Source organism: Tachypleus tridentatus, chromosome 10 (genome assembly GCF_004210375.1).
Source record: "Tachypleus tridentatus isolate NWPU-2018 chromosome 10, ASM421037v1, whole genome shotgun sequence".
Lineage (NCBI taxonomy): Eukaryota > Metazoa > Arthropoda > Merostomata > Xiphosura > Limulidae > Tachypleus > Tachypleus tridentatus.
This window is the reverse complement of record NC_134834.1, coordinates 121,151,227-121,175,187: the sequence shown is the minus strand read 5'-3', so window position 1 is coordinate 121,175,187 and position 23,961 is coordinate 121,151,227. Positions and strand designations below refer to the sequence as shown.

The 23,961-nt window shown below is 31.9% G+C and overlaps 1 protein-coding gene across 1 annotated transcript in view; it reads left to right on the top strand.

Moving 5' to 3' along the window:
• The window catches only part of LOC143228472 (heat shock cognate 90 kDa protein-like), a 99,566-nt gene that overhangs the window by 20,337 nt on the left and 55,268 nt on the right, over positions 1 to 23,961 (top strand). The gene's annotated exons all lie outside the window — the stretch shown is intronic.

Below are 23,961 nucleotides of genomic sequence, written 5' to 3'. Positions count from 1 at the left end.
ATGTAATTGTTAAAAAGAAAAAAGTAAATAAAATAAATAATTTGATTGAAATTAATATATTTTAGTTTTTAAGTTACTAATGTCAAATGTAACTGGTTTGTAAATATCACAGTGCCATGTGATTTACAAGAATCCAAACATTTTTCACAGTTAAACGTAGCTTCAACCTGATGTTTATTCTGTTTATAAGTAGAAAGTAGAAATAAGTAGAAATTTGGAATTTTGTAAATATAAAAATAAATAAGAGTAGTTTGTGCTTAGGTGTGTAATAGTTGTATTTGTTTTAGTTTTTGAGAAATGAATAATTACAAAATATGTACTTAAATTCACAATTCTAGTTTAGATTTCAAGTTTTCAGAATAGCAGTAGGTGGAGCTGGTGAGTTCTAATGACATCATTAATTCTTAAATGCAGATATGTAGAGTCACTATATATATATATATATATATTGTTTAAATGTTGTAGTTAATACAGTTTGCTGGATTACAGTAACAGATGATGGCCCCAGGGGTCACCCTGAGAGGTGCTGACCCCTCATTTACACTGTATTGTATTTTACTTTCTGGCCATTCTGTTTCTTCTGAATGTTAGTTAGGTGCTTCTCTGGTTACTACATTTACACTGTACTGTACTTTACTTTCTGGTCATTCTGTTTCTTCTGAATGTTATTTAGGTGTGTCTCTGGTTACTACATCTACACTGTATTTTACTTTCTGGTCATACTGTTTCTTCTGAATGTTAGTTAGGTGTTTCTCTGGTTACTACATCTACACTGTATTTTACTTTCTGGTCATTCTGTTTCTTCTGAATGTTAGTTAGATGCTTCTCTGGTTACTACATCTACACTGTACTGTACTTTCTGGCCATTCTGTTTCTTCTGAATGTTAGTTAGGTGCTTCTCTGGTTACTACATTTACACTGTACTTTACTCTCTGGTCATTCTGTTTCTTCTGAATGTTAGTTAGGTGCTTCTCTGCCTGACAGAAGATATTGATATTCTACCAGTAGAGTTGTAATGATTTTAATACATTGTCAGTTTTTTTATTTAACATGTATAAATAAGTCGTGGTCTTACTTTGATTTCTCATCCAACAAGTGACCAATCACTTTTGAATGTTATGCAGTAATCTGTGCTAGTTATTTACACATACATTATGTGGGCGGAAGTGTACTTATATATCATGTTATTACTCAGAATCTTGAATGCTTCGTCAACTATATGCAGAATGATGACGCTACATGGGATGATGAATACCCAACCATAATGTTGTTACATGGGATGATGAATACCCAACCATAATGTTGTTACATGGGATGATGAATACCCAACCATAATGTTGTTATATGGGACAATGAATACCCAACCAGAATGTTGTTGTTACATGGGATGATGAATACCCAACCATAATGTTGTTACATGGGATGATGAATACCCAACTGGAATGTTGTTACGTGGGATGATGAATACCTAACCATAATGTTGTTACGTGGGATGATGAATACCTAACCATAATGTTGTTACATGGGATGATGAATACCCAACCAGAATGTTGTAGTTATATGGGACAATGAATACCCAACCAGAATGTTGTTGTTACATGGGATGATGAATACCTAACCATAATGTTGTTACGTGGGATGATGAATACCCAACCAAAATGTTGTTGTTATATGGGATGATGAATACCTAACCATACTATATTTTATTTCTAGGCTGATTTACACAGATCCCAGTGATGCCTGAAATGTGGTTGTGACCTATCAGTAGTAGCTTTATAGGATCTGTTCACCACTGTCTTTCTCCTGAAGCATCTTTCAGGTAGTTCCTTGTTTGTTGGGCAATGTGGTGATGTATTGCCCAAGTAAAAAGGGCTCAGTGATATAATTTGTGGTCTTTACATTGCAAGGCCTTGGTGAAGAATTTACCTTGTATGCATTCTTGGTGCCTTGCAATGCTACTAAGAGTTGTAATGCAGAGGGCCTGGATAGGGATAACTGAAACATATCCTACAACCAGTTATAATCGTGTATTTTGTACTATTTCAGTCTTACCTAGCTGTGTAATCCAGAGTAGATAAAGTAAAACTTTGGTACAGTATAATATATTGTTGTTCTTCAGTTCTTTTCTGCACTTTAGTACAGTATAATATATTGTTGTTCTTCAGTTCTGTTCTGCACTTTGGTACAGTATAATATATTGTTGTTCTTCAGTTCTGTTCTGCACTTTGGTACAGTATAATATATTGTTGTTCTTCAGTTCTGTTCTGCACTTTGGTACAGTATAATATATTATTGTTCTTCACTTCTGTTCTGCACTTTAGTACAGTATAATATGTTGTTCTTCAGTTCTGTTCTGAACTTTAGTACAGTATAATATGTTGTTCTTCAGTTCTGTTCTGCACTTTGGTACAGTATAATATATTGTTGTTCTTCAGTTCTGTTCTGCACTTTAGTACAGTATAATATGTTGTTCTTCAGTTCTGTTCTGCACTTTGGTACAGTATAATATATTGTTGTTCTTCAGTTCTGTTCTGCACTTTAGTACAGTATAATATGTTCTTCTTCAGTTCTGTTCTGCACTTTGGTACAGTATAATATATTGTTGTTCTACAGTTCTGTTCTGCACTTTGGTACAGTATAATATATTGTTCTTCATTTCTCTTCTGCACTTTAGTACAGTATAATATATTGTTCTTCAGTTCTGTTCTGCACTCTGGTACAGTATAATATATTGTTGTTCTTCAGTTCTGTTCTGCACTTTAGTACAGTATAATATATTGTTGTTCTTCAGTTCTGTTCTGCACTTTGGTACAGTATAATATATTGTTGTTCTTCAGTTCTGTTCTGCACTCTGGTACAGTATAATATATTGTTGTTCTTCAGTTCTGTTCTGCACTTTAGTACAGTATAATATATTGTTATTCAGTTCTGTTCTGCACTCTGGTACAGTATAATATATTGTTGTTCTTCAGTTCTGTTCTGCACTTTAGTACAATATAATATATTGTTCTTCAGTTCTGTTCTGCACTTTGGTACAATATAATATATTGTTCAGTTCTGTTCTGCACTCTGGTACAGTATAATATATTGTTCTTCAGTTCTGTTCTGCACTTTAGTACAGTATAATATATTGTTGTTCTTCAGTTCTGTTCTGCACTTTGGTACAGTATAATATATTGTTGTTCTTCAGTTCTGTTCTGCACTTTGGTACAGTATAATATATTGTTGTTCTTCAGTTCTGTTCTGCACTTTGGTACAGTATAATATATTGTTGTTCTTCATTTCTGTTCTGCACTTTGGTACAGTATAATATGTTGTTTTTCAGTTCTGTTCTGCACTTTGGTACAGTATAATATGTTGTTCTTCAGTTCTGTTCTGCACTTTGATACAGTATAATATATTGTTCTTCAGTTCTGTTCTGCACTTTAGTACAGTATAATATATTGTTGTTCTTCAGTTCTGTTCTGAACTTTGGTACAGTATAATATATTGTTGTTCTTCAGTTCTGTTCTGCATTTTTGTACAGTATAATATATTGTTGTTCTTCAGTTCTGTTCTGCACTTTAGTACAGTATAATATATTGTTCTTCATTTCTGTTCTGCACTTTGGTACAGTATAATATATTGTTGTTCTTTAGTTCTGTTCTGCACTTTGGTTTCTTCAGTTCTATTCTGCACTTTGATACAGTATAATATATTGTTGTTTTTCAGTTCTGTTCTGCACTTTGATACAGTATAATATATTGTTCTTCAGTTCTGTTCTGCACTTTAGTACAGTATAATATATTGTTGTTCTTCAGTTCTGTTCTGCACTTTAGTACAGTATAATATATTGTTGTTCTTCAGTTCTGTTCTGCACTTTGGTACAGTATAATATATTGTTGTTCTTCAGTTCTGTTCTGCACTTTGATACAGTATAATATATTGTTCTTCAGTTCTGTTCTGCACTTTAGTACAGTATAATATATTGTTGTTCTTCAGTTCTGTTCTGCACTTTAGTACAGTATAATATATTGTTGTTCTTCAGTTCTGTTCTGCACTTTGGTACAGTATAATATATTGTTGTTCTTCAGTTCTGTTCTGCACTTTGGTACAGTATAATATATTGTTGTTCTTCAGTTCTGTTCTGCACTTTGGTACAGTATAATATGTTGTTGTTCTACAGTTCTGTTCTGCACTTTAGTACAGTACAATATATTGTTGTTCTTCAGTTTTGTTCTGCACTTTGGTACAGTATAATATATTGTTCTTCATTTCTGTTCTGCACTTTGGTACAGTATAATATATTGTTGTTCTTTAGTTCTGTTCTGCACTTTGGTTTCTTCAGTTCTATTCTGCACTTTGATACAGTATAATATATTGTTGTTTTTCAGTTCTGTTCTGCACTTTGATACAGTATAATATATTGTTCTTCAGTTCTGTTCTGCACTTTAGTACAGTATAATATATTGTTGTTCTTCAGTTCTGTTCTGAACTTTGGTACAGTATAATATATTGTTGTTCTTCAGTTCTGTTCTGCATTTTTGTACAGTATAATATATTGTTGTTCTTCAGTTCTGTTCTGCACTTTAGTACAGTATAATATATTGTTCTTCATTTCTGTTCTGCACTTTAGTACAGTATAATATATTGTTGTTCTTCAGTTCTGTTCTGCACTTTGGTACAGTATAATATATTGTTCTTCAGTTCTGTTCTGCACTTTAGTACAGTATAATATATTGTTGTTCTTCTGTTCTGCAGTTCTTCAGTTCTATTCTGCACTTTGGTACAGTATAATATATTGTTGTTTTTCAGTTCTGTTCTGCACTTTGATACAGTATAATATATTGTTCTTCAGTTCTGTTCTGCACTTTAGTACAGTATAATATATTGTTGTTCTTCAGTTCTGTTCTGCACTTTGGTACAGTATAATATATTGTTCTTCAGTTCTGTTCTGCACTTTGGTACAGTATAATATATTGTTCTTCAGTTCTGTTCTGCACTTTGGTACAGTATAATATATTGTTGTTCTTCAGTTCTGTTCTGCACTTTTGTACAGTATAATATATTGTTCTTCAGTTCTGTTCTGCACTTTGGTACAGTATAATATATTGTTGTTCTTCAGTTCTGTTCTGCACTTTGGTACAGTATAATATGTTGTTCTTCAGTTCTGTTCTGCACTTTGGTACAGTATAATATATTGTTCTTCAGTTCTGTTCTGCACTTTAGTACAGTATAATATATTGTTGTTCTTCAGTTCTGTTCTGCACTTTGGTACAGTATAATATATTGTTGTTCTTCAGTTCTGTTCTGCACTTTGGTACAGTATAATATATTGTTGTTCTTCAGTTCTGTTCTGCACTTTGTTCTGTTCTGCACTTTGTACAGTATAATATATTGTTGTTCTTCAGTTCTGTTCTGCACTTTGGTACAGTATAATATATTGTTCTTCAGTTCTGTTCTGCACTTTGGTACAGTATAATATATTGTTGTTCTTCAGTTCTGTTCTGCACTTTGGTACAGTATAATATATTGTTGTTCTTCAGTTCTGTTCTGCACTTTAGTACAGTATAATATATTGTTCTTCAGTTCTGTTCTGCACTTTGGTACAGTATAATATATTGTTCTTCAGTTCTGTTCTGCACTTTGGTACAGTATAATATATTGTTGTTCTTCAGTTCTGTTCTGCACTTTAGTACAGTATAATATATTGTTGTTCTTCAGTTCTGTTCTGCACTTTGGTACAGTATAATATATTGTTGTTCTTCAGTTCTGTTCTGCACTTTAGTACAGTATAATATATTGTTCTTCAGTTCTGTTCTGCACTTTGGTACAGTATAATATATTGTTGTTCTTCAGTTCTGTTCTGCACTTTGGTACAGTATAATATATTGTTCTTCAGTTCTGTTCTGCACTTTGGTACAGTATAATATATTGTTCTTCAGTTCTGTTCTGCACTTTGGTACAGTATAATATATTGTTGTTCTTCAGTTCTGTTCTGCACTTTAGTACAGTATAATATATTGTTGTTCTTCAGTTCTGTTCTGCACTTTGGTACAGTATAATATATTGTTGTTCTTCAGTTCTGTTCTGCACTTTGGTACAGTATAATATATTGTTGTTCTTCAGTTCTGTTCTGCACTTTAGTACAGTATAATATGTTGTTTTTCAGTTCTGTTCTGCACTTTGGTACAGTATAATATGTTGTTCTTCAGTTCTGTTCTGCACTTTGATACAGTATAATATATTGTTCTTCAGTTCTGTTCTGCACTTTAGTACAGTATAATATATTGTTGTTCTTCAGTTCTGTTCTGCACTTTGGTACAGTATAATATATTGTTGTTCTTCAGTTCTGTTCTGCATTTTTGTACAGTATAATATATTGTTGTTCTTCAGTTCTGTTCTGCACTTTAGTACAGTATAATATATTGTTCTTCATTTCTGTTCTGCACTTTGGTACAGTATAATATATTGTTGTTCTTTAGTTCTGTTCTGCACTTTGGTTTCTTCAGTTCTATTCTGCACTTTGATACAGTATAATATATTGTTGTTTTCAGTTCTGTTCTGCACTTTGATACAGTATAATATATTGTTCTTCAGTTCTGTTCTGCACTTTAGTACAGTATAATATATTGTTGTTCTTCAGTTCTGTTCTGCACTTTAGTACAGTATAATATATTGTTCTTCAGTTCTGTTCTGCACTTTGGTACAGTATAATATATTGTTGTTCTTTAGTTCTGTTCTGCACTTTGGTTTCTTCAGTTCTATTCTGCACTTTGATACAGTATAATATATTGTTGTTCTTCAGTTCTGTTCTGCACTTTGGTACAGTATAATATATTGTTGTTCTTCAGTTCTGTTCTGCACTTTGGTACAGTATAATATATTGTTGTTCTTCAGTTCTGTTCTGCACTTTAGTACAGTATAATATATTGTTGTTCTTCAGTTCTGTTCTGCACTTTGGTACAGTATAATATATTGTTCTTCATTTCTGTTCTGCACTTTGGTACAGTATAATATATTGTTGTTCTTTAGTTCTGTTCTGCACTTTGGTTTCTTCAGTTCTATTCTGCACTTTGATACAGTATAATATATTGTTGTTTTTCAGTTCTGTTCTGCACTTTGATACAGTATAATATATTGTTCTTCAGTTCTGTTCTGCACTTTAGTACAGTATAATATATTGTTGTTCTTCAGTTCTGTTCTGCACTTTGGTACAGTATAATATATTGTTGTTCTTCAGTTCTGTTCTGCACTTTTGTACAGTATAATATATTGTTGTTCTTCAGTTCTGTTCTGCACTTTAGTACAGTATAATATATTGTTCTTCATTTCTGTTCTGCACTTTAGTACAGTATAACATATTGTTGTTCTTCAGTTCTGTTCTGCACTTTGGTACAGTATAATATATTGTTCTTCAGTTCTGTTCTGCACTTTAGTTCTGTTCTGCACTTTAGTACAGTATAATATATTGTTGTTCTTTAGTTCTGTTCTGCACTTTGGTTTCTTCAGTTCTATTCTGCACTTTGATACAGTATAATATATTGTTGTTTTTCAGTTCTGTTCTGCACTTTGATACAGTATAATATATTGTTCTTCAGTTCTGTTCTGCACTTTAGTACAGTATAATATATTGTTGTTCTTCAGTTCTGTTCTGCACTTTTGGTACAGTATAATATATTGTTCTTCAGTTCTGTTCTGCACTTTGGTACAGTATAATATATTGTTCTTCAGTTCTGTTCTGCACTTTGGTACAGTATAATATATTGTTGTTCTTCAGTTCTGTTCTGCACTTTGTACAGTATAAGATATTGTTCTTCAGTTCTGTTCTGCACTTTGGTACAGTATAATATATTGTTGTTCTTCAGTTTTGTTCTGCACTTTGGTACAGTATAATATGTTGTTCTTCAGTTCTGTTCTGCACTTTGGTACAGTATAATATATTGTTCTTCAGTTCTGTTCTGCACTTTAGTACAGTATAATATATTGTTGTTCTTCAGTTCTGTTCTGCACTTTGGTACAGTATAATATATTATTGTTCTTCAGTTCTGTTCTGCACTTTGGTACAGTATAATATATTGTTGTTCTTCAGTTCTGTTCTGCACTTTAGTACAGTATAATATATTGTTGTTCTTCAGTTCTGTTCTGCACTTTGGTACAGTATAATATATTGTTGTTCTTCAGTTCTGTTCTGCACTTTGGTACAGTATAATATATTGTTCTTCAGTTCTGTTCTGCACTTTGGTACAGTATAATATATTGTTGTTCTTCAGTTCTGTTCTGCACTTTGGTACAGTATAATATATTGTTGTTCTTCAGTTCTGTTCTGCACTTTAGTACAGTATAATATATTGTTCTTCAGTTCTGTTCTGCACTTTGGTACAGTATAATATATTGTTGTTCTTCAGTTCTGTTCTGCACTTTGGTACAGTATAATATATTGTTGTTCTTCAGTTCTGTTCTGCACTTTAGTACAGTATAATATATTGTTCTTCAGTTCTGTTCTGCACTTTGGTACAGTATAATATATTGTTGTTCTTCAGTTCTGTTCTGCACTTTAGTACAGTATAATATATTGTTCTTCAGTTCTGTTCTGCACTTTGGTACAGTATAATATATTGTTGTTCTACAGTTCTGTTCTGCACTTTGGTACAGTATAATATATTGTTCTTCAGTTCTGTTCTGCACTTTAGTACAGTATAATATATTGTTCTTCAGTTCTGTTCTGACTCTGGTACAGTATAATATATTGTTGTTCTTCAGTTCTGTTCTGCACTTTAGTACAGTATAATATATTGTTGTTCTTCAGTTCTGTTCTGCACTTTGGTACAGTATAATATATTGTTGTTCTTCAGTTCTGTTCTGCACTTTGGTACAGTATAATATATTGTTGTTCTTCAGTTCTGTTCTGCACTTTGGTACAGTATAATATGTTGTTCTTCAGTTCTGTTCTGCACTTTGATACAGTATAATATATTGTTCTTCAGTTCTGTTCTGCACTTTGATACAGTATAATATATTGTTCTTCAGTTCTGTTCTGCACTTTAGTACAGTATAATATATTGTTGTTCTTCAGTTCTGTTCTGAACTTTGGTACAGTATAATATATTGTTGTTCTTCAGTTCTGTTCTGCATTTTTGTACAGTATAATATATTGTTGTTCTTCAGTTCTGTTCTGCACTTTAGTACAGTATAATATATTGTTCTTCAGTTCTGTTCTGCACTTTGGTACAGTATAATATATTGTTGTTCTTCAGTTCTGTTCTGCACTTTGGTACAGTATAATATATTGTTCTTCTTCAGTTCTGTTCTGCACTTTGTACAGTATAATATATTGTTGTTTTTCAGTTCTGTTCTGCACTTTGATACAGTATAATATATTGTTCTTCAGTTCTGTTCTGCACTTTAGTACAGTATAATATATTGTTGTTCTTCAGTTCTGTTCTGCACTTTAGTACAGTATAATATATTGTTCTTCATTTCTGTTCTGCACTTTGGTACAGTATAATATATTGTTGTTCTTTAGTTCTGTTCTGCACTTTGGTATAATATATCAGTTCAGTTCTGTTCTGCACTTTGATACAGTATAATATATTGTTGTTTTTCAGTTCTGTTCTGCACTTTGATACAGTATAATATATTGTTCTTCTTCTGTTCAGTTCTGTTCTGCACTTTTGGTACAGTATAATATATTGTTGTTCTTCAGTTCTGTTCTGCACTTTGGTACAGTATAATATATTGTTCTTCAGTTCTGTTCTGCACTTTGGTACAGTATAATATATTGTTGTTCTTCAGTTCTGTTCTGCACTTTGGTATAATATATTGTTGTTCTTCTATTCTGTTCTGCACTACAGTATAATATATTGTTGTTTTCAGTTCTGTTCTGCACTTTGATACAGTATAATATATTGTTCTTCAGTTCTGTTCTGCACTTTAGTACAGTATAATATATTGTTGTTCTTCAGTTCTGTTCTGCACTTTGTACAGTATAATATATTGTTGTTCTTCAGTTCTGTTCTGCACTTTAGTACAGTATAATATATTGTTCTTCATTTCTGTTCTGCACTTTAGTACAGTATAACATATTGTTGTTCTTCAGTTCTGTTCTGAACTTTGGTACAGTATAATATATTGTTGTTCTTCAGTTCTGTTCTGCACTTTAGTACAGTATAATATATTGTTCTTCATTTCTGTTCTGCACTTTAGTACAGTATAATATATTGTTGTTCTTCAGTTCTGTTCTGCACTTTGTTCTGCACTTTGGTACAGTATAATATATTGTTCTTCAGTTCTGTTCTGCACTTTGATACAGTATAATATATTGTTGTTTTCAGTTCTGTTCTGCACTTTGATACAGTATAATATATTGTTCTTCAGTTCTGTTCTGCACTTTGGTACAGTATAATATATTGTTGTTCTTCAGTTCTGTTCTGCATTTTTGTACAGTATAATATATTGTTCTTCAGTTCTGTTCTGCACTTTGGTACAGTATAATATATTGTTGTTCTTCAGTTTTGTTCTGCACTTTGGTACAGTATAATATATTGTTGTTCTTCAGTTCTGTTCTGCACTTTGGTACAGTATAATATATTGTTCTTCAGTTCTGTTCTGCACTTTGGTACAGTATAATATATTGTTGTTCTTCAGTTCTGTTCTGCACTTTGGTACAGTATAATATATTGTTGTTCTTCAGTTCTGTTCTGCACTTTGGTACAGTATAATATATTGTTCTTCAGTTCTGTTCTGCACTTTGGTACAGTATAATATATTGTTGTTCTTCAGTTCTGTTCTGCACTTTGGTACAGTATAATATATTGTTGTTCTTCAGTTCTGTTCTGCACTTTAGTACAGTATAATATATTGTTCTTCAGTTCTGTTCTGCACTTTAGTACAGTATAATATATTGTTCTTCTTCAGTTCTGTTCTGCACTTTGGTACAGTATAATATATTGTTGTTCTTCAGTTCTGTTCTGCACTTTGGTACAGTATAATATATTGTTGTTCTTCAGTTCTGTTCTGCACTTTGGTACAGTATAATATATTGTTGTTCTTCAGTTCTGTTCTGCACTTTAGTACAGTATAATATGTTGTTCTTCAGTTCTGTTCTGCACTTTGGTACAGTATAATATATTGTTGTTCTTCAGTTCTGTTCTGCACTTTGGTACAGTATAATATATTGTTCTTCAGTTCTTTCTGCACTTTAGTACAGTATAATATATTGTTGTTGTTCTGTTCTGCACTTTGGTACAGTATAATATATTGTTGTTCTTCAGTTCTGTTCTGCACTTTAGTACAGTATAATATATTGTTGTTCTTCAGTTCTGTTCTGCACTTTGGTACAGTATAATATATTGTTGTTCTTCAGTTCTGTTCTGCACTTTGGTACAGTATAATATATTGTTGTTCTTCAGTTCTGTTCTGCACTTTAGTACAGTATAATATATTGTTGTTCTTCAGTTCTGTTCTGCACTTTGGTACAATATAATATATTGTTCAGTTCTGTTCTTTGTTCTGCAGTTCTGTTCTGCACTACAGTATAATATATTGTTGTTCTTCAGTTCTGTTCTGCACTTTAGTACAGTATAATATATTGTTGTTCTTCAGTTCTGTTCTGCACTTTGGTACAGTATAATATATTGTTGTTCTTCAGTTCTGTTCTGCACTTTGGTACAGTATAATATGTTGTTTTTCAGTTCTGTTCTGCACTTTGGTACAGTATAATATGTTGTTCTTCAGTTCTGTTCTGCACTTTGATACAGTATAATATATTGTTCTTCAGTTCTGTTCTGCACTTTGATACAGTATAATATATTGTTCTTCAGTTCTGTTCTGCACTTTAGTACAGTATAATATATTGTTGTTCTTCAGTTCTGTTCTGCACTTTGGTACAGTATAATATATTGTTGTTCTTCAGTTCTGTTCTGCATTTTTGTACAGTATAATATATTGTTGTTCTTCAGTTCTGTTCTGCACTTTAGTACAGTATAATATATTGTTCTTCATTTCTGTTCTGCACTTTGGTACAGTATAATATATTGTTGTTCTTTAGTTCTGTTCTGCACTTTGGTTTCTTCAGTTCTATTCTGCACTTTGATACAGTATAATATATTGTTGTTTTTCAGTTCTGTTCTGCACTTTGATACAGTATAATATATTGTTCTTCAGTTCTGTTCTGCACTTTAGTACAGTATAATATATTGTTCTTCTTCAGTTCTGTTCTGCACTTTAGTACAGTATAATATATTGTTGTTCTTCAGTTCTGTTCTGCACTTTGGTACAGTATAATATATTGTTGTTCTTTAGTTCTGTTCTGCACTTTGGTTTCTTCAGTTCTATTCTGCACTTTGATACAGTATAATATATTGTTGTTTTTCAGTTCTGTTCTGCACTTTGATACAGTATAATATATTGTTCTTCAGTTCTGTTCTGCACTTTAGTACAGTATAATATATTGTTGTTCTTCAGTTCTGTTCTGCACTTTGGTACAGTATAATATATTGTTGTTCTTCAGTTCTGTTCTGCACTTTTGTACAGTATAATATATTGTTGTTCTTCAGTTCTGTTCTGCACTTTGGTACAGTATAATATATTGTTGTTCTTCAGTTCTGTTCTGCACTTTAGTACAGTATAATATATTGTTCTTCATTTCTGTTCTGCACTTTAGTACAGTATAATATATTGTTGTTCTTCAGTTCTGTTCTGAACTTTGGTACAGTATAATATATTGTTGTTCTTCAGTTCTGTTCTGCACTTTGGTACAGTATAATATATTGTTCTTCAGTTCTGTTCTGCACTTTGGTACAGTATAATATATTGTTGTTCTTTAGTTCTGTTCTGCACTTTGGTTGTTTCAGTTCTGTTCTGCACTTTGATACAGTATAATATATTGTTGTTTTTCAGTTCTGTTCTGCACTTTGATACAGTATAATATATTGTTCTTCAGTTCTGTTCTGCACTTTAGTACAGTATAATATATTGTTGTTCTTCAGTTCTGTTCTGCACTTTGGTACAGTATAATATATTGTTGTTCTTCAGTTCTGTTCTGCACTTTGTACAGTATAATATATTGTTGTTCTTCAGTTCTGTTCTGCACTTTAGTACAGTATAATATATTGTTCTTCAGTTCTGTTCTGCACTTTAGTACAGTATAATATATTGTTGTTCTTCAGTTCTGTTCTGCACTTTGGTACAGTATAATATATTGTTGTTCTTCAGTTCTGTTCTGCACTTTAGTACAGTATAGTATATTGTTCTTCATTTCTGTTCTGCACTTTAGTACAGTATAATATATTGTTGTTCTTTAGTTCTGTTCTGCACTTTGGTTTCTTCAGTTCTGTTCTGCACTTTGATACAGTATAATATATTGTTGTTTTTCAGTTCTGTTCTGCACTTTGATACAGTATAATATATTGTTCTTCAGTTCTGTTCTGCACTTTAGTACAGTATAATATATTGTTGTTCTTCAGTTCTGTTCTGCACTTTGGTACAGTATAATATATTGTTCTTCAGTTCTGTTCTGCACTTTGGTACAGTATAATATATTGTTGTTCTTCAGTTCTGTTCTGCACTTTGGTACAGTATAATATATTGTTGTTCTTCAGTTCTGTTCTGCACTTTTGTACAGTATAATATATTGTTCTTCAGTTCTGTTCTGCACTTTGGTACAGTATAATATATTGTTGTTCTTCAGTTCTGTTCTGCACTTTGGTACAGTATAATATATTGTTCTTCAGTTCTGTTCTGCACTTTGGTACAGTATAATATATTGTTCTTCAGTTCTGTTCTGCACTTTGGTACAGTATAATATATTGTTGTTCTTCAGTTCTGTTCTGCACTTTGGTACAGTATAATATATTGTTCTTCAGTTCTGTTCTGCACTTTGGTACAGTATAATATATTGTTGTTCTTCAGTTCTGTTCTGCACTTTGGTACAGTATAATATATTGTTGTTCTTCAGTTCTGTTCTGCACTTTAGTACAGTATAATATATTGTTCTTCAGTTCTGTTCTGCACTTTGATACAGTATAATATATTGTTGTTCTTCAGTTCTGTTCTGCACTTTGGTACAGTATAATATATTGTTCTTCAGTTCTGTTCTGCACTTTGGTACAGTATAATATATTGTTGTTCTTCAGTTCTGTTCTGCACTTTGGTACAGTATAATATATTGTTCTTCAGTTCTGTTCTGCACTTTGGTACAGTATAATATATTGTTGTTCTTCAGTTCTGTTCTGCACTTTGGTACAGTATAATATATTGTTGTTCTTCAGTTCTGTTCTGCACTTTAGTACAGTATAATATATTGTTGTTCTTCAGTTCTGTTCTGCACTTTGGTACAGTATAATATATTGTTCTTCTTCTGTTCTGCACTTTCTGTTCTGCACTTTCTGTACAGTATAATATATTGTTGTTCTTCAGTTCTGTTCTGCACTTTGGTACAGTATAATATATTGTTCTTCAGTTCTGTTCTGCACTTTGGTACAGTATAATATATTGTTGTTCTTCAGTTCTGTTCTGCACTTTGGTACAGTATAATATATTGTTCTTCAGTTCTGTTCTGCACTTTGGTACAGTATAATATATTGTTGTTCTTCAGTTCTGTTCTGCACTTTGGTACAGTATAATATATTGTTCTTCAGTTCTGTTCTGCATTTTGGTACAGTATAATATATTGTTGTTCTTCAGTTCTGTTCTGCACTTTAGTACAGTATAATATATTGTTGTTCTTCAGTTCTGTTCTGCACTTTGGTACAGTATAATATATTGTTGTTCTTCAGTTCTGTTCTGCACTTTGGTACAGTATAATATATTGTTGTTCTTCAGTTCTGTTCTGCACTTTGGTACAGTATAATATATTGTTGTTCTTCAGTTCTGTTCTGCACTTTGGTACAGTATAATATATTGTTGTTCTTCAGTTCTGTTCTGCACTTTGGTACAGTATAATATATTGTTCTTCAGTTCTGTTCTGCACTTTGGTACAGTATAATATATTGTTGTTCTTTGGTACAGTTCTGTTCTGCACTTTGGTACAGTATAATATATTGTTGTTCTTCAGTTCTGTTCTGCACTTTGGTACAGTATAATATATTGTTCTTCAGTTCTGTTCTGCACTTTGGTACAGTATAATATATTGTTGTTCTTCAGTTCTGTTCTGCACTTTGGTACAGTATAATATATTGTTGTTCTTCAGTTCTGTTCTGCACTTTGGTACAGTATAATATATTGTTGTTCTTCAGTTCTGTTCTGCACTTTGGTACAGTATAATATATTGTTCTTCAGTTCTGTTCTGCACTTTGGTACAGTATAATATATTGTTGTTCTTCAGTTCTGTTCTGCACTTTGGTACAGTATAATATATTGTTCTTCAGTTCTGTTCTGCACTTTAGTACAGTATAATATATTGTTGTTCTTCAGTTCTGTTCTGCACTTTGGTACAGTATAATATATTGTTGTTCTTCAGTTCTGTTCTGCACTTTGGTACAGTATAATATATTGTTGTTCTTCAGTTCTGTTCTGCACTTTGGTACAGTATAATATATTGTTGTTCTTCAGTTCTGTTCTGCACTTTGGTACAGTATAATATATTGTTGTTCTTCAGTTCTGTTCTGCACTTTGGTACAGTATAATATATTGTTGTTCTTCAGTTCTGTTCTGCACTTTGGTACAGTATAATATATTGTTGTTCTTCAGTTCTGTTCTGCACTTTGGTACAGTATAATATATTGTTGTTCTTCAGTTCTGTTCTGCACTTTGGTACAGTATAATATATTGTTCTTCAGTTCTGTTCTGCACTTTGCTACAGTATAATATATTGTTGTTCTTTAGTTCTGTTCTGCACTTTTGTACAGTATAATATATTGTTGTTGTTCTTCAGTTCTGTTCTGCACTTTGATACAGTATAATATATTGTTGTTTTTCAGTTCTGTTCTGCACTTTGATACAGTATAATATATTGTTCTTCAGTTCTGTTCTGCACTTTAGTACAGTATAATATATTGTTGTTCTTCAGTTCTGTTCTGCACTTTGGTACAGTATAATATATTGTTGTTCTTCAGTTCTGTTCTGCACTTTGGTACAGTATAATATATTGTTGTTCTTCAGTTCTGTTCTGCACTTTAGTACAGTATAATATATTGTTCTTCATTTCTGTTCTGCACTTTAGTACAGTATAACATATTGTTGTTCTTCAGTTCTGTTCTGAACTTTGGTACAGTATAATATATTGTTGTTCTTCAGTTCTGTTCTGCACTTTAGTACAGTATAGTATATTGTTCTTCATTTCTGTTCTGCACTTTAGTACAGTATAATATATTGTTGTTCTTTAGTTCTGTTCTGCACTTTGGTTTCTTCAGTTCTATTCTGCACTTTGATACAGTATAATATATTGTTGTTTTTCAGTTCTGTTCTGCACTTTGATACAGTATAATATATTGTTCTTCAGTTCTGTTCTGCACTTTAGTACAGTATAATATATTGTTGTTCTTCAGTTCTGTTCTGCATTTTGGTACAGTATAATATATTGTTCTTCAGTTCTGTTCTGCACTTTGGTACAGTATAATATATTGTTCTTCAGTTCTGTTCTGCACTTTGGTACAGTATAATATATTGTTGTTCTTCAGTTCTGTTCTGCACTTTGGTACAGTATAATATATTGTTCTTCAGTTCTGTTCTGCACTTTGGTACAGTATAATATATTGTTGTTCTTCAGTTCTGTTCTGCACTTTGGTACAGTATAATATATTGTTGTTCTTCAGTTCTGTTCTGCACTTTGGTACAGTATAATATATTGTTCTTCAGTTCTGTTCTGCACTTTGGTACAGTATAATATATTGTTGTTCTTCAGTTCTGTTCTGAACTTTGGTACAGTATAATATATTGTTCTTCAGTTCTGTTCTGCACTTTGGTACAGTATAATATTGTTGTTCTTCAGTTCTGTTCTGCACTTTGGTACAGTATAATATATTGTTGTTCTTCAGTTCTGTTCTGCACTTTGGTACAGTATAATATATTGTTGTTCTTCAGTTCTGTTCTGCACTTTGGTACAGTATAATATATTGTTCTTCAGTTCTGTTCTGCACTTTGGTACAGTATAATATATTGTTGTTCTTCAGTTCTGTTCTGCACTTTGGTACAGTATAATATATTGTTGTTCTTCAGTTCTGTTCTGCACTTTGGTACAGTATAATATATTGTTGTTCAGTTCTGTTCTGCACTTTGTACAGTATAATATATTGTTCTTCAGTTCTGTTCTGCACTTTGGTACAGTATAATATATTGTTGTTCTTCAGTTCTGTTCTGCACTTTGGTACAGTATAATATATTGTTGTTCTTCAGTTCTGTTCTGCACTTTGGTACAGTATAATATATTGTTGTTCTTCAGTTCTGTTCTGCACTTTGGTACAGTATAATATATTGTTGTTCTTCAGTTCTGTTCTGCACTTTGGTACAGTATAATATATTGTTCTTCAGTTCTGTTCTGCACTTTGGTACAGTATAATATATTGTTGTTCTTCAGTTCTGTTCTGCACTTTGGTACAGTATAATATATTGTTGTTCTTCAGTTCTGTTCTGCACTTTGGTACAGTATAATATATTGTTGTTCAGTTCTGTTCTGCACTTTGGTACAGTATAATATATTGTTGTTCTATAGTTCTGTTCTGCACTTTTGTACAGTATCATATATATTGTTCTTCATTTCTGTTCTGCACTTTGATACAGCATAATATATTGTTGTTCTACAGTTCTGTTCTGCACTTTGGTACAGTATAATATATTGTTGTTCTTCAGTTCTGTTCTGCACTTTGGTACAGTATAATATATTGTTGTTCTTCAGTTCTGTTCTGCATTTTGGTACAGTATAATATATTGTTGTTCTTCAGTTCTGTTCTGCACTTTGGTACAGTATAATATATTGTTGTTCAGTTCTGTTCTGCACTTTGGTACAGTATAATATATTGTTCTTCAGTTCTGTTCTGCACTTTAGTACAGTATAATATATTGTTGTTCTTCAGTTCTGTTCTGCACTTTGGTACAGTATAATATATTGTTGTTCTTCAGTTCTGTTCTGCACTTTGGTACAGTATAATATATTGTTGTTCTTCAGTTCTGTTCTGCACTTTAGTACAGTATAATATATTGTTGTTCTTCAGTTCTGTTCTGCACTTTGGTACAGTATAATATATTGTTGTTCTTCAGTTCTGTTCTGCACTTTGGTACAGTATAATATATTGTTCTTCAGTTCTGTTCTGCACTTTGGTACAGTATAATATATTGTTGTTCTTCAGTTCTGTTCTGCACTTTGGTACAGTATAATATATTGTTCTTCAGTTCTGTTCTGCACTTTGGTACAGTATAATATATTGTTGTTCTTCAGTTCTGTTCTGCACTTTAGTACAGTATAATATATTGTTGTTCTTCAGTTCTGTTCTGCACTTTGGTACAGTATAATATATTGTTGTTCTTCAGTTCTGTTCTGCACTTTGGTACAGTATAATATATTGTTGTTCTTCAGTTCTGTTCTGCACTTTGGTACAGTATAATATATTGTTGTTCTTCAGTTCTGTTCTGCACTTTGGTACAGTATAATATATTGTTCTTCAGTTCTGTTCTGCACTTTGGTACAGTATAATATATTGTTGTTCTTCAGTTCTGTTCTGCACTTTGGTACAGTATAATTATTGTTGTTCTTCAGTTCTGTTCTGCACTTTGATACAGTATAATATATTGTTGTTCTTCAGTTCTGTTCTGCACTTTGATACAGTATAATATATTGTTCTTCAGTTCTGTTCTGCACTTTAGTACAGTATAATATATTGTTGTTCTTCAGTTCTGTTCTGCACTTTGGTACAGTATAATATATTGTTGTTCTTCAGTTCTGTTCTGCACTTTGGTACAGTATAATATATTGTTGTTCTTCAGTTCTGTTCTGCACTTTGGTACAGTATAATATATTGTTCTTCAGTTCTGTTCTGCACTTTAGTACAGTATAATATATTGTTGTTCTTCAGTTCTGTTCTGCACTTTGGTACAGTATAATATATTGTTCTTCAGTTCTGTTCTGCACTTTGGTACAGTATAATATATTGTTGTTCTTTAGTTCTGTTCTGCACTTTGGTTCTTCAGTTCTGTTCTGCACTTTGATACAGTATAATATATTGTTGTTTTTTCAGTTCTGTTCTGCACTTTGATACAGTATAATATATTGTTCTTCAGTTCTGTTCTGCACTTTAGTACAGTATAATATATTGTTGTTCTTCAGTTCTGTTCTGCACTTTGGTACAGTATAATATATTGTTCTTCAGTTCTGTTCTGCACTTTGGTACAGTATAATATATTGTTCTTCAGTTCTGTTCTGCACTTTGGTACAGTATAATATATTGTTGTTCTTCAGTTCTGTTCTGCACTTTGGTACAGTATAATATATTGTTCTTCAGTTCTGTTCTGCACTTTGGTACAGTATAATATATTGTTCTTCTTCAGTTCTGTTCTGCACTTTGGTACAGTATAATATATTGTTGTTCTTCAGTTCTGTTCTGCACTTTGGTACAGTATAATATATTGTTGTTCTTCAGTTCTGTTCTGCACTTTGGTACAGTATAATATATTGTTCTTCAGTTCTGTTCTGCACTTTGGTACAGTATAATATATTGTTGTTCTTCAGTTCTGTTCTGCACTTTGGTACAGTATAATATATTGTTCTTCAGTTCTGTTCTGCACTTTGGTACAGTATAATATATTGTTGTTCTTCAGTTCTGTTCTGCACTTTGGTACAGTATAATATATTGTTGTTCTTCAGTTCTGTTCTGCACTTTGGTACAGTATAATATATTGTTGTTCTTCAGTTCTGTTCTGCACTTTGGTACAGTATAATATATTGTTGTTCTTCAGTTCTGTTCTGCACTTTGGTACAGTATAATATATTGTTCTTCAGTTCTGTTCTGCACTTTGGTACAGTATAATATATTGTTGTTCTTCAGTTCTGTTCTGCACTTTGGTACAGTATAATATATTGTTCTTCAGTTCTGTTCTGCACTTTGGTACAGTATAATATATTGTTGTTCTTCAGTTCTGTTCTGCACTTTGGTACAGTATAATATTGTTGTTCTGTTCTGCACTTTGGTACAGTATAATATATTGTTGTTCTTCAGTTCTGTTCTGCACTTTGGTACAGTATAATATATTGTTGTTCTTCAGTTCTGTTCTGCACTTTGCACAGTATAATATATTGTTCTTCAGTTCTGTTCTGCACTTTGGTACAGTATAATATATTGTTGTTCTTCAGTTCTGTTCTGCACTTTGGTACAGTATAATATATTGTTGTTCTTCAGTTCTGTTCTGCACTTTGGTACAGTATAATATATTGTTGTTCTTCAGTTCTGTTCTGCACTTTGGTACAGTATAATATATTGTTCTTCAGTTCTGTTCTGCACTTTGGTACAGTATAATATATTGTTCTTCAGTTCTGTTCTGCACTTTGGTACAGTATAATATATTGTTGTTCTTCAGTTCTGTTCTGCACTTTAGTACAGTATAATATATTGTTGTTCTTCAGTTCTGTTCTGCACTTTGGTACAGTATAATATATTGTTGTTCTTCAGTTCTGTTCTGCACTTTGGTACAGTATAATATATTGTTGTTCTTCAGTTCTGTTCTGCACTTTGGTACAGTATAATATATTGTTGTTCTTCAGTTCTGTTCTGCACTTTGGTACAGTATAATATATTGTTGTTCTTCAGTTCTGTTCTGCACTTTGGTACAGTATAATATATTGTTCTTCAGTTCTGTTCTGCACTTTGGTACAGTATAATATATTGTTGTTCTTCAGTTCTGTTCTGCACTTTGGTACAGTATAATATATTGTTGTTCTTCAGTTCTGTTCTGCACTTTGGTATAATATATATAATATATTGTTCTTCTTCAGTTCTGTTCTGCACTTTGGTACAGTATAATATATTGTTGTTCTTCAGTTCTGTTCTGCACTTTGGTACAGTATAATATATTGTTGTTCTTCAGTTCTGTTCTGCACTTTGGTACAGTATAATATATTGTTGTTCTTCAGTTCTGTTCTGCACTTTGGTACAGTATAATATATTGTTCTTCAGTTCTGTTCTGCACTTTGGTACAGTATAATATATTGTTGTTTCAGTTCTGTTCTGCACTTTGGTACAGTATAATATATTGTTCTTCTTCAGTTCTGTTCTGCACTTTGGTACAGTATAATATATTGTTGTTCTTCAGTTCTGTTCTGCACTTTGGTACAGTATAATATATTGTTGTTCTTCAGTTCTGTTCTGCACTTTGGTACAGTATAATATATTGTTGTTCTTCAGTTCTGTTCTGCACTTTGGTACAGTATAATATATTGTTCTTCAGTTCTGTTCTGCACTTTGGTACAGTATAATATATTGTTGTTCTTCAGTTCTGTTCTGCACTTTGGTACAGTATAATATATTGTTGTTCTTCAGTTCTGTTCTGCACTTTGGTACAGTATAATATATTGTTGTTCTTCAGTTCTGTTCTGCACTTTGTACAGTATAATATATTGTTGTTCTTCAGTTCTGTTCTGCACTTTAGTACAGTATAATATATTGTTGTTCTTCAGTTCTGTTCTGCACTTTGGTACAGTATAATATATTGTTGTTCTTCAGTTCTGTTCTGCACTTTGGTACAGTATAATATATTGTTCTTCATTTCTGTTCTGCACTTTAGTACAGTATAATATATTGTTCTTCAGTTCTGTTCTGCACTTTGGTACAGTATAATATATTGTTGTTCTTCAGTTCTGTTCTGCACTTTGGTACAGTATAATATATTGTTCTTCAGTTCTGTTCTGCACTTTAGTACAGTATAATATATTGTTGTTCTTCAGTTCTGTTCTGCACTTTGGTACAGTATAATATATTGTTGTTCAGTTCTGTTCTGCACTTTGGTACAGTATAATATATTGTTGTTCTTCAGTTCTGTTCTGAACTTTGGTACAGTATAATATATTGTTGTTCTTCAGTTCTGTTCTGCACTTTGGTACAGTATAATATATTGTTGTTCTTCAGTTCTGTTCTGCACTTTGGTACAGTATAATATATTGTTGTTTTCAGTTCTGTTCTGCACTTTGGTACAGTATAATATATTGTTGTTCTTCAGTTCTGTTCTGCACTTTGGTACAGTATAATATATTGTTCTTCAGTTCTGTTCTGCACTTTGGTACAGTATAATATATTGTTGTTCTTCAGTTCTGTTCTGCACTTTGGTACAGTATAATATATTGTTCTTCAGTTCTGTTCTGCACTTTGGTACAGTATAATATATTGTTGTTCTTCAGTTCTGTTCTGCACTTTGGTACAGTATAATATATTGTTGTTCTTCAGTTCTGTTCTGCACTTTGGTACAGTATAATATATTGTTGTTCTTCAGTTCTGTTCTGCACTTTGGTACAGTATAATATATTGTTGTTCTTCAGTTCTGTTCTGCACTTTGGTACAGTATAATATATTGTTCTTCAGTTCTGTTCTGCACTTTGGTACAGTATAATATATTGTTGTTCTTCAGTTCTGTTCTGCACTTTGGTACAGTATAATATATTGTTCTTCAGTTCTGTTCTGCACTTTGGTACAGTATAATATATTGTTGTTCTTCAGTTCTGTTCTGCACTTTGGTACAGTATAATATATTGTTGTTCTTCAGTTCTGTTCTGCACTTTGGTACAGTATAATATATTGTTGTTCTTCAGTTCTGTTCTGCACTTTGGTACAGTATAATATATTGTTGTTCTTCAGTTCTGTTCTGCACTTTGGTACAGTATAATATATTGTTGTTCTTCAGTTCTGTTCTGCACTTTGGTACAGTATAATATATTGTTGTTCTTCAGTTCTGTTCTGCACTTTGGTACAGTATAATATATTGTTGTTCTTCAGTTCTGTTCTGCACTTTGGTACAGTATAATATATTGTTGTTTTCAGTTCTGTTCTGCACTTTGGTACAGTATAATATATTTGTTCTTCAGTTCTGTTCTGCACTTTGGTACAGTATAATATATTGTTGTTCTTCAGTTCTGTTCTGCACTTTGGTACAGTATAATATATTGTTCTTCAGTTCTGTTCTGCACTTTGGTACAGTATAATATATTGTTGTTCTTCAGTTCTGTTCTGCACTTTAGTACAGTATAATATATTGTTCTTCAGTTCTGTTCTGCACTTTGGTACAGTATAATATATTGTTGTTCTTCAGTTCTGTTCTGCACTTTGGTACAGTATAATATATTGTTCTTCTTCAGTTCTGTTCTGCACTTTGGTACAGTATAATATATTGTTGTTCTTCAGTTCTGTTCTGCACTTTGGTACAGTATAATATATTGTTCTTCTTCAGTTCTGTTCTGCACTTTGGTACAGTATAATATATTGTTGTTTTCAGTTCTGTTCTGCACTTTGGTACAGTATAATATATTGTTGTTCTTCAGTTCTGTTCTGCACTTTGGTACAGTATAATATATTGTTGTTCTTCAGTTCTGTTCTGCACTTTGGTACAGTATAATATATTGTTGTTCTTCAGTTCTGTTCTGCACTTTGGTACAGTATAATATATTGTTCTTCAGTTCTGTTCTGCACTTTGGTACAGTATAATATATTGTTGTTCTTCAGTTCTGTTCTGCACTTTAGTACAGTATAATATATTGTTGTTCTTCAGTTCTGTTCTGCACTTTGGTACAGTATAATATATTGTTGTTCTTCAGTTCTGTTCTGCACTTTGGTACAGTATAATATATTGTTGTTCTTCAGTTCTGTTCTGCACTTTGGTACAGTATAATATATTGTTCTTCAGTTCTGTTCTGCACTTTGGTACAGTATAATATATTGTTGTTCTTCAGTTCTGTTCTGCACTTTAGTACAGTATAATATATTGTTGTTCTTCAGTTCTGTTCTGCACTTTGGTACAGTATAATATATTGTTCTTCAGTTCTGTTCTGCACTTTGGTACAGTATAATATAT